The 9,674-nt window shown below is 30.7% G+C and overlaps 1 long non-coding RNA gene across 2 annotated transcripts in view; it reads left to right on the forward strand.

The window, feature by feature from the left end:
- The window catches only part of LOC136848147 (uncharacterized), a 381,745-nt gene extending 380,165 nt beyond the window's left edge, over window positions 1-1,580 (forward strand). For both annotated transcript variants that reach the window (XR_010855945.1, XR_010855944.1), the window contains one exon: window positions 334-1,580. This is a non-coding gene — a long non-coding RNA (uncharacterized lncRNA). The remainder of the gene's footprint in view (window positions 1-333) is intronic.
- The last annotated feature ends 8,094 nt before the right edge of the window (window positions 1,581-9,674 follow it).

The raw sequence follows: 9,674 nt of genomic DNA on the forward strand, positions 1-9,674 counted from the left end.
CTTAGGAAACCATTAACCGTTTATAAGCTAGACATTAAAATCTTATAAATACTGATTTGTTATGTTAATTAGATTTTTGCTTAGATCATATTTCTTTTTTACTTTCGTATTGTTCTCGGATACAATGAAACTAGAATTTTAATGTAACTTAGATTTTTGCTTAGGTCATATTTCTTTTTTTACTTTTTAACTGTTCTCAGATACAGTGAAACAAGAATTTTAATGACTAGATAGTAAAGGAATCGCATCATACTTATAAAAAAAAACTTGCTCTGAAATACTTTCCTTCTTATTATTGATACTTGTATTGATACTTGCTACTCCCATTTGCAGTGCAACTGAAAGGTTGGTTTCAGTAGCTGCTGGTCGACCGAGATGGCTTGATTTATTGTACAAGAGGATAATTGAATTCTGTCAGTCGTCCTACGTTAGCAATGGTATGTGAAATACCAGAACTGGTAGTGTCCCACCACTCTCCAAAAATACACGGTTATTGATGCGATAATTGGTCATGTTTTATTGCCAATTCTGGGAAACACTTTTCTTACCCCACTGTATTCTGAAGGGTAAAAAGAATGAGGATAACTGGAAGCGAAAGATAAATGGCTTTCATAGATATCTGCTGTAATATATCAAATTGAAGACTGTTGCCTAAGTCAACTTACCTCCAAGAACTGAACGATGTCTTTATGCTGAGGCAAAATTCGAATAGGCCCCTATATTGCTGTATACGATTTTCATGAATGATAGTGCGGGTGATGATGTAAATTATCAAAAAACCTGACAGTTCAATTAAACTGCGTTAACGTCCTCTTAGAGTTGCATGTTACAGGAGAAATAGGTGTGGGTTGCTGTTAGCCCCATTCACTAGTTAGCTACAGAGTTCAGGCATTGGACAACAAACCAAACCGCTGGCTATTTTGTGAAATTCTTTTTTTCGATAATGTTGCTATATTTAACTACGTTGCTTATGATAAAAAAATGACAGTCGATTCCTGATAAATGCTGAAGACCAAGAGACTTTCCTTTAATGCAGAATTCTTACATACGTAATAATAAAACAGAGCTTAAGCACTTCAGACTTATGGCAAAGGAGGCAGTAGTTCTGGACAGCCCAAGAATTGTTAAGGGTATACGATGTGATATGGATACTTTTGTTGAAAGTAATTTAAGTCTTGGTAATTTAATTGGCCGCCCTTTGGAAGAATAAATTTATAATTTTCATATTTTATTTACGTATGTTGTCAAGTTTCAAAGCATACTCCTTTATGAAACAACAAACGCTTGAACAAATTTCTTTTCGTTACAATGAAACTTCAAAAATTTCACAACTGAACATTCATAAATGAAATTTGAAGAAACCGTACATTAAAGTAGAAAGCCGCATTTTTTGCAAGAAATTAATTTACTTGGAATAATCATTCTAAAATACTTTTAGACCTATGATACAAACCTCAGTAATGTGACAATTTACTTTCTGGTAACGAAGTTTAGTAACATTAACGCAAGACTGGCTGTTAGTGTTGAGTTAATTTTTCTTTTTTACCAATACTTCGCACAAATAAAATGTGTTGCTTCCACTTAAAATTATTATTTACCTTGTAATTAATAAAAAAGTGCATCCTCTCCAACGCAGCCGCTTAATTTTTAACGCCATGCCAGGAAAATTTCATCAATGTCTTAAAAAGACTAATTTAGAAGTCAAGATGGTTAGACTATTAAACTTGACATTTTAAATTTCTAGATTTCTTTTTGAAGGAATTATCGAAAAAAAATTCCTATAAATACCATTCTTTTTGAAGAATGGTATTTATAGGAATTTTTTCGTTTATTTCGTTTTTGTGTAATAGTGGACACATTTGTTCAACCTAATTGGCAATTCAAAGTCACAGTGACCTGAAGTAAGCATGGAGAAATTATGCACAGTAGGGCTATTCACCTCTTGACTTTAAAATATCTCGGAGGCGTGGTTAGATATTCTTTTGAGTTAATTACCAAAGAACCATCATCAAAAGTCTGATGTGAATCCCGATGTGTGCAATCCACTACCTTCGTAATTTTTACATAACCACCGTAATTTTCAAGAGTTGGAAATCTGGAGATCTGAGCAAATATATACATATGTACATGCATATGTACATACATGTGTACATATGTACATACATGTGTACATATGTACATACATATGTACATATGTACGTACATGTGTACATATGTATATGTATATATATGCATATATGTATGTATATATGTGCATATATGTATATATGTATATATTGCATATATGTATGTGTATACGAGTATATTTGTATATATGTATATGTATGTATATATATAATATATATATATAACGTACATACCTACATATACATACATAAAATGTCTATGAAATACACCAATATAAGGTAATGGTGATAACCGTAGTCCATATCTAAACGAAAAAATTATCTATTTGTTTTTGTTCAGACTTATTTAAAACCCAGGAATTCCTCATTTCACAGCAAGAAATCGAGAAATATAGCTCCAGTTCCTATTATTATATGAACCGTTATACAAAAGACAAGGATATACGATCGCTGTAGTAATTTCCTATTGGTTATTCCACCTATTTTTTGACAAAGGAATTTGCAAACACGATCATAGGCGCCAATATCCTGTGCGACACATCATATCGTGTATCCCGCCATGGTATCCATTTATGGATGCCGAACATCCAACTAACTCATTCATTCATCCATCTTTGATGAAACAGCGGAAAATAAACCAATCAATCTTTTATTACACACCGAAAAAATTAATATCAATACTGAAGGTTAGGGACGTATCCTTGAAACTGCTACGCAATATAGAATGCAAATAAACATTCTGGCAGAAAAAAACAATTAATATTTTCCTTCGTATTCTTTCTGTTCTTAGTCTTACTTTTCGAAAGGCCAGAAGCGTTTTCGTGTTAACTCGATCAGAAACCGTTGAAAGGAAAAATGTGTAAAGTTTAACGCCTATATTGTTTCGTCTGAAGGCTGAAGTTGAAAGGCGTCTGTGTATATATGGAAAGGCAATATTGAAAGCAAAAGGGAGAGAAAGAAAGAGAGGAAAAGTTTTACAGGAGAATGAGAGGTGTGTATGTGTGCATATAAAAATTATATGTATATGTGTATGTATATGTATATATATATATATATATATATATATATATATATATATTATAATATATATATATAATATATATATATATATATAATATATATATATATATAATATATATATATATATATATATATATATATATATATATCCACCACAGTAAATTCCACTAGAGTAAATGTAGATTTTAATAATTTTCTTACCCCGTGAAAGCGCTCTTGATCCTGATTCCACAGATATATAGATTGTTGCAAGAATCATCATGCAAGAGCCAATACAATAGATTTTATTTCTTTCATTTTCACTGCCAAACGTATGACAAAATACCTTCCAGAGACTCAAATCGGTGGGTGAAATGAGAAGGCATATTTTACACAACGCTCTTTCTTGGTCTCTCTGCAGTCTTTAATAAGGTGATTGTCATTAAAGCAGTAGAAACAAGGCGCGAGTTTTATAAATACCTCCTTAAATCTAATGGCTGTCATTGTTGTTTCATGATAATTGTCCAGTACTTGTGGTAATTAGGGTTGTTGGGTATTTGAGCTTATCGTTTTCTTCTTTCCTTTATTTATTTGAATCCTATGCTCTCCCTTGACTTACTCTTTGCCTTTTTATTTTTTACTATTGAGTTAAATTTTGAAGCTCTCAGCCATGGCTGCAACAGAAGAAAATCATATATACGAAAAGCATGGGGATGGCTTTGGCAAAACCAAGACATAGGCGTTGTGAGCGTTTTTATAAAAGTTGCCGAGCTAGACTACATACTGTACAACTTACAGCTGCTGTGAATCAGAAGTAATATTTTCATCGGGCTCCCATAATCACTCAGCAAGCAGTGCACACGTTTAAGCCCGAAAGGCAGTTTGCTCAATGAAGTATGCAGTCATGAAAACGGGTACAGTATCTTCACGGGAAGTAATAGCTATTGCTGTACAAGATCTCGATAAGGAAGCTCAATCACAGTTGCAAACCATTCCTGGACTTTCACGTAGCATACGTAACTGGAGGCAGCGTGCTTTAGGAATCCCAGAACTTCCAACTTGTAGGTCAGGGTTTGAAATTCCTGATACAGTTAAATACTTAGAAAACGGGTCCTTGTTTTGGCCTTTTTTTCCTCATAAAAAGGCTCGGATGATTTGGAAAGCTCTAAAAATGGGCCTGTGATGGGACTTTCAAGGTATATCCTAATTTGTGGTGTCAGTTAGTGACACTACATATCATCATTGGAGGGTCATGTGTGCCCCGACTATTTGCCTTACTACTTCCTGACAAAAAAGCAGCCTCATACCATCGTCTTCTGTCTGCTGTGCGTGATTTAAGGGCAAATTGTCGACCTGTGACCTGTCTCTTGGACTTTGAAAAAGCTCTCCATAATTCACTTGTTTCTGTGGTTCCACATTCAGATATAGTTGGATGTGTTTTTCATCTCGAACAGTCTTGTTGGGGGAAGATATGTGCACTTGGTGAGAGTGAGATATAACACCGATGAAAGTTTTCAGCTTAAAACAACATCAAGAAAAAAGACCTGTCAGATGATTGAAGCACGACTGAAGAAGCTAGTGCGAGATTATCAAAATGAAAACACTGGAATATTTAAGAAGCATTGCACGCAATTTGTCTTAAGAGAATTTTGTTTAAATAAATTGAACTTTTTTTTTCCATAACTGCTTTTTTTAATGAATTCGCTGTTGTTTCTTACCCTAATGTCAAAATAAAATAGCTGAAATTTCTTCATTTTCTTTCTTATACTAAAAATTTTCTTGTGGTGGTGGAATTTACCTTGGTGGAATATACTGTGGTGGAATTTACCTGTATATATATGTATATATATATATATGTATATATATATATGTATATATGTATATATATACATATATATATATATATATATATATATATATATATATATATATATATATATATATGTATATATATACATACATACACAGTATAAATATACTACTATTAAACTGCATCTTTCTTTACAGGTGCCTGTTCCAATATGTTAACCTCGAGGTTCTCAGGTTATTTCCTTTGAATGAGAATGCTAGTTCTACGCCCTTCTCTACCCACCACAGTCGCTTAACTAGGAGGTAAGTACCTCACCTCAAGATCAACAGAGGCACAAGGATATTTTCTGGGGAAGGAATGAAAGGTTATATATATATATATATATATATATATATATATATATATATATATATATATATATATATATATATATATATATATATATATATAAAATGTATATATATAATTAATATATATGTATGTATATATACATGTATATACGTATATATATACATATATATATATGTATGTAAGTATGTTTGTGTTTATGCATGTGTTGGTGTGTATTTGTGTTTTGCATACGCTCGTTCTTTGTGAGGGTGAATATGAATTCAAATACAAAATAATTTCTTGTATGTCAGTAAAAAAAAAAAATATATATATATATATATATATATATATATATATATATATATATATATATATATATATATATATATATATATATATATATATATATATATATATATATATATATATGTATATATAATATCGATTGACGAAAGTACCTGGTCTTCCTTTTTCTCACCTTTGTTTCTATGGGAAAAAAAGGTATTAACTTGCAAAAATATTTCAGCATTTCTTCTAACGGCGAAAGCTAAGGATTCATAGGTAGAGTAATAGGAGAGGATTATAAAGCTATTCAAATAGTATGCAGTCCCGAATCATGTAAGTAGGTAGTAACATAAACTGTTGAAAATATTATACTTGAATCAAGATCACAAATGCAGATTTTTTCCTTCATTGGAAGATTTAGGAACAGGGCATAAAATCATAGTATTCTTCTCTTTTAGTTATAATGTCCCCCTGACAATATCTAATGCCTTACTCGCTTCGAAGGCAGTTAATCCGCGGTTAGATATTTAGAAATAGAGTGGGCACTTTTATTTCTTTCATCGGAGAAAAGTAAAAATTGATATTTGGGAAGACAAATACTCCCAGGTTTTTGTTTTCCTTTTTCCATTGCTTTGTAGTTGTATCATTCTGCAGACGTCTTGACATCACATAAATTTGTCGTGTATAAAGAAATTCCTAAGTCCTACTCAAGTATTGTTTGAAAAGTTTGACTCCAGGCTCAAAGAATTTCTTGGAGTCAAGTAACTTTTACAGGTCCAGTTCTTAATATAACTTCAGATGAAAGTTTAGTTTTAGTGGATTAGCGTTTTGTGCAAAATTTTATGGTTCAGTATTTCGGATACTTTTTTTTATTTGTGGTTTATCTGAAATAATCTTACACTTTTTTCTTAGGAAATATTCTTACGGATGTGTTTTAGTGTATGGTTTGAAATTACTTTTTTTGGTGGAGGAAAAAATAATGCTCATGATATAAAGACTTCCGTGCAGACTTCCCCAACCCCCATCTCCCACACAACAAAAGTTATTTTTTTTTAGTCTTCGTTTCAAAAAAGTTATTTTTTTAGTCTTCGTTTCAACGAAGTTATTTTTTTAGTCTTCGTTTCAGAAGTTATTTTTTTAGTCTTCGTTTCAAAAAAGTCATTTTTTTAGTCTTCGTTTCAAAAAAGTTATTTTTTTTAGTCTTCGTTTCGAAGAAGTTATTTTTTTAGTCTTCGTTTCAAAAGTTATTTTTTTAGTCTTCGTTTCAAAAAAGTTATTTTTTTAGTCTTCGTTTCAAAAAAGTTATTTTTTTAGTCTTCGTTTCAAAATTAGTTGATTCTGTTATTTGTCGAATTTATTTGTAAAACGTTTTACATATTTTTATGTCGGTTAGGAAGTGAAAATGCGAGAGTTCTGTCTTTATTTCCAGCGGGTAAATATTTAACTCTCATTATATATTCTGCGTTTGCCGGCGTCCATGAATTTTATCTGTTTGAAATCTAAGAGAAAACCAAGTTAACATCAGAGAAATAGTTTTTACACGTTTTCTTCTTTAATAATTTATCATATATATACATACATACATATATATATATATATATATATATATATATATATATATATATATGTGTGTGTGTGTGTGTGTATATATATATATATACATATATATATATATATATATATATATATATATATATATATATATATATATATATATGTGTGTGTGTGTGTGTGTATATATACATATATATATATATATATATATATATATATATATATATATATATATATATATATATATATATATATATATATATATATATATATAAAATCAGTGACACCGAATTCCGAATCTTAATTAGCTATTATTTCTGTAATAGTCCGCATGGCTTCGAGAATAAGAGATAAAATTTAGACGCTCTCGTAAGCAGTCAAATATTCCATTGACATTATTCACTTTTTTTATCATGAGCACATTTATAGCTAGGTTTTGCCAGTTAAAAGAAATCCCAAAATAAATTAACACAGCAGTTGGGAAACAATAAAAATCTCGTATCATTAAAAGTAATCTCCCATCAAGTGGCACTTTGTTCCGTCATGGATTTTGTATCAAAATACGAAATCAGTGTTTCCATTGATAAAAAGAAACCATAAACCACCTAGAATTTACAGCATGAAATTGAAGAGCGTCTGTGAATTCTTTTCATCAGTGAATGATAATGACTTTTTTCTTGATTATTTCGCAGGATTTTATCCAGAAAATTTAACATTATTTGAACATTAAACATATCGCCCAAATAAGAAAAATTTCTGTTAAAAACGAAAGCTATACAAGGTGTGAAGGCATCTGTCAAATGGCTTTTAAAAATCAGTGCGTGAAAGAAAAATAACGTGAAAAAGTGACTATATCTGTATGAAACGCTTGAACTGGAAGAAAAAAGGAAACAGAAATAGTTACCGTAACAGAATGGAAGATTTGTTGAATTCTAGAGGTACGTACAATACCAAAGGAATATTGGAGGTGGGTGATGAAATCTGAGTTGGTGAGAAAGGCTTGGAAGGAGAGCAAAGAAGTCGTTGTTATCACCGAGTATTTGCAGTGTCTTCTTAAAACAAGTAAAAGTCAGTAATTTAAACAGTGTAGTTTACAACTGAGTTCAAAATTAATTGGTGCGAATCCTCTTCTGGAGTGCCTTCAGCATAGCAAAGAACACAATTTATAATTTAGAAAAATGACTGGTAAATTAAATAAAATAACATCACCAAATGATTTACTACTATACCACTGGAAACTTGTAGTGATTTATATTTGGAACACGACGGAATTAAGCGATAAGCACTTAACTAACATGTAATTAGAGCATGCTAAACTATAGCAAATAGGTCATTATAATAGTAATTGAATTACTGCACAGAACGTACAAATTCTACAAATATAGTATAATTAAGGGTTTAAATGAGTCTGAGATAGATATATATATATATATATATATATATATATATATATATATATATATATATATATATATATATATATATATATATATATATATATATATATATATATATATGTATATATATAATATATAACCTACAAAAATAGTACTTTGGAACATTTCTTAGGAAATGAAAGTAGGATTGTCTTAAACTTAGGATGATGGTGGCAGTAGAAATTACCCAAAGAGAAATATATGAATATATAAATAAACACTGAGTAGTATACATTATGATTTTATTGGGTATCGTAAAACATCCAACTTATACTTATATGCAGTTCAGTAATATCACTTTATTGATAATGTCTATAAACGTATCAAAAAAGCACAGATTCGGAAATGGCGTATGTTGAGAAAGTATGTTATAGTTTCCACATCACAAAAAAAAACTTTAATTCAGGTATAATTTTTAAACAAAATTGCTATTCAGACCTGGATTTCCAAATTAATTTGAGACATGAATAGGCAGCGGTGGCTTACTCATCACAGATCAAAATGGCCCAGCCTTTTGACAACGATTTCATGTGTCGAAAAATGTCGTTTAATTACTTTGTCGAGAATTCCAGATCAACCGTCTCTAATTGCATTTTCCAACTACATAATTGATTGAAAATTTACATTAAATACCAATTGATTACACATTATAATCACAGTGATCGTGACCAGAATATATATTATATCCAATTGGGTGGGATATTTTAATTGATTCTGTACTTAACCGTCAGGTCAGATATGACAGAGCTGTAGGTTGCCAGAAAGTCCTGTATAAATATTTTGGTACACAGAGAGTTAAGCATTATACCTGAATAATCTAGGATTAAGCAATTACCAGTCATTCATAAAGTACACGAGGTGCATAAATTATCCTACCAGCAGTAATCCATTTCAGTTTAGACATTTAAAATAAAAAAAAATAACGGTAGTATGCCCACATATATTCGTACAAATACGTAGTTTTCTTTATCCATAAGCCTACAGATAACGTAAATAAAATTCCACGCAAACCATACAACAAGTCACATGAGAGTTTGTTTATTAACATGAACAAGTCTGTATTTTAAGTATATACAAGTACTAACATATTCGCTCTACGAGATCGCTGTCATCTCCCAGGACGATTTCGGGAGT

This window comes from Macrobrachium rosenbergii, chromosome 18 (genome assembly GCF_040412425.1).
Source record: "Macrobrachium rosenbergii isolate ZJJX-2024 chromosome 18, ASM4041242v1, whole genome shotgun sequence".
In the NCBI taxonomy this organism is placed as follows: domain Eukaryota; kingdom Metazoa; phylum Arthropoda; class Malacostraca; order Decapoda; family Palaemonidae; genus Macrobrachium; species Macrobrachium rosenbergii.